The sequence below is a fragment of the Octodon degus genome, unplaced genomic scaffold (genome assembly GCF_000260255.1).
Source record: "Octodon degus isolate 3935 unplaced genomic scaffold, OctDeg1.0 scaffold00041, whole genome shotgun sequence".
Classification (NCBI taxonomy): Eukaryota; Metazoa; Chordata; class Mammalia; order Rodentia; family Octodontidae; genus Octodon; species Octodon degus.
Genome location: NW_004524617.1, coordinates 7080743 through 7083449, shown reverse-complemented (window position 1 = coordinate 7083449; position 2707 = coordinate 7080743). Strand labels below are relative to the sequence as shown.

Sequence of the window (2707 nt, the reverse complement as noted above, 5' to 3'; positions counted from 1 at the left end):
TTAACGGTACCAAATGAGTTCTGCTGTGGGCTGGAGGCATTTCGTTGTCAGAGCTGAGCTGAGGCGCGGTTTCTAATAAAGAGGAATCTGCTAGACCTCAAGATTTAAGAAGAGGTGAGAATATATTGCAGCTATAGAAATTGACCTGTTGAGCAATGTGATACAAATACTGGGAAAAACCTGCTCTTCCATACTAAGGGTAGGACAATGTCACACATTAAAAACTCTTACTCCTTGATGCACCCTCGGACTTCATTAATTTTAAATCCTTGGATTATGAAAAAAGATACAGAAAACATAGATTCATGGTTTGAAGAGAAGGTCAATTTGGAAAATATGTTTCCTGGGAGAAATGGGACAGGAGAGCTTTTTCAGAGGAAAACTTCCCAGAGAAAAATAAATCTTCAGCAGGCTAGTCTCACACCTTCACAACCAGTAGAGAACACTTACTACAAAGAGGCAGATTCAATTTCGTTGAATGCTGGTGGCACCCTGGAAGTTGAGGGCACCAAATCAGGAAACACTCCAGCCCAGCCTCAGAGGCAATCTCTTAGACTTTCTGCTCAGAATGATTTGAAAAAGAAAGAAAAACATGTTCCCATGAAAGCAAAGAGATGCACCAATTCTGTAATCAGTGAAACTCCACCATCCAAAAAAATGAAAAGTTCTCAAAGCAGCAAGAAACCAGGGGAAGAAGATGGCAATACTCAAGGTACTTTGAAAAAGAGTAAATGTTCCCCAGAGAAAGCCAAGGGTAGACGTACTGTGCCTTATGTACTAACTATAAAGCAAAAGATTGTTAAAAGTACTGAGGAACAGGAGTTGGAGAAGAGCCAGAAAATGCAGCAAGAAGTGATAGAAATGAGGAAAAAGAATGAAGAATTCAAGAAACTTGCTCTTGTAGGAGAAGGGCAACCAGTGAAGAAATCAGTGAGTCAAGTAACCAAAGCAATTGACTTTCACTTCTGCACAGATGAGCGAAACAAACAACATCCTAAGAAGCAGGAGGAGTATAAGGAAGTGAACTTTATAGCTGAATTGCGAAAGCATCCTCCATCTCCTGCTCAAGTGGAGGGCTGTACTGTTCTTAAGCCTTTCAACTTGTTCCAAGGAAGGAAGAAAACTTTTGAAGAGGCTTCGTCAGCATATGTGCCTCTGCCACAGCAGGTGGAAGCGTTTCACAAAAGAACCCCTAACAGATACCATTTGAGGAGCAAGAAGGAAGATTCTAGCCTGGTACCCTCCAGATCTTCTGTGACCAAGATGTCCACAAAGCCATGGACTCCTCTACTGCAAACCAAGCACTGAGCAAGGCCTGTGACCTGCAAAAGCACAGCAGAACAGGAGGCTGAAGAGCTTGAGAAACTGCAGCAATACAAATTCAAAGCTCAAGAATTAGATCCCAGAATTCATGAGGGTGGGCCTGTCTTGCTGAAGAGACCGCCTGTGAAACCACCCACTCAGCCTATTGTCTTTGATTTGAAAATTGAGAAAAGAATCCAGGATCGAGAGTCAAAGAAGAAATCAGATGATGAGCACTTTGAATTTCATTCCAGATCTTGCCCTAAGATCTTGGAAGATGTGGGTGTTCCTGAAAAGAAGGTCCTTACAGTCACTGTCCCTAAGTCTCCAGCCTTTGCACTGAAGAACAGAATCCGACTACCCAGCAAAGAAGATGAGGAAGAGGATGAACAGCAGTGATAAGAGCTCAACCTGTGCCACATTATGGGGTGGCTTTTAAGCCCCATATTTCAGAGGCAAGAACTGTAGAAATATGCCCTTTCTCCTTTGATTCTTAGGACAAAGAACATCAATTACAGAAGGAGAAGAAAATAAAAGAATTGCAGAAAGGGGAGGTATCCGAGTTTAAGGCACTTCCCTTACCTCATTTTGATAGTATTAATCTGCCAGAGAAGAAGATAAAGAACGTGACCCAAACTGAGCCATTTGACTTGGAGACTGACAGAAGAGGTGCTAAGTAGGCTCAGACGTGGAAGTACCAGCTGGAGGAAGAACTGAAACAGCAGAAAGAAACAGCATGCTTCAAGGCTCGTCCAAACAAGCCCACTTCACAGGAGCCCTTTATTCCCAAGAAAGAGAAAAGAACAGTTGCTGAGGGCCTTTCTGGTTTTCTAGTTCAGGAAACTTTGCAGTTGGCCACTGAGGAGAGAGCCAAGGAGCGACAGGAGATGGAGAAGAGAATGACAGAGGTGGAAGCACAGAAAGCCCAGCAGCTGGAGGAGGTCAGGTAGCAGGAAGAGGAATAGAAGGAAGATCTGGCCAGACTGTGAAAGGAACTGGTGCACAAGGCAAATCCAATATGCAAATAACAGTCTGTGGAGATAAAGTCAAGTGACCAGCCTCTGACCATGCCTGTCTCTCCAAAGTTCTCCACCTGATTCCACTGCTGAGCTAAGCTGCAAGCTGCTTGTTACTTTAAACCAGGCACGGAGGGAACTAATTTCTGCAGACTTACTGACCCATGCCTTGGTGCATTCTGACAGCTGTGGGGCCAGTTCTGTGGATAAGTGTTCCCATACATTTTAAGGCTAAAGTGAAACTCACTAAACATCTATGCCTTGATGAGACCGCGTAGTAGTTTCCTTTAAACATCAGTTGATCCTTAGTTAGAATTTCAAGTCTCTGTGTCAACACAGTGTAATTTCTTTTTTCCTTTATCCCTTCCCATTATGGACACACACACACA

At 43.4% G+C, this 2707-nt stretch overlaps 1 pseudogene; it reads left to right on the top strand.

Moving 5' to 3' along the window:
• Positions 1–207: 207 nt before the first annotated feature.
• Positions 208–2399, top strand: LOC101561790 (annotated as a pseudogene).
• Positions 2400–2707: the final 308 nt, after the last annotated feature.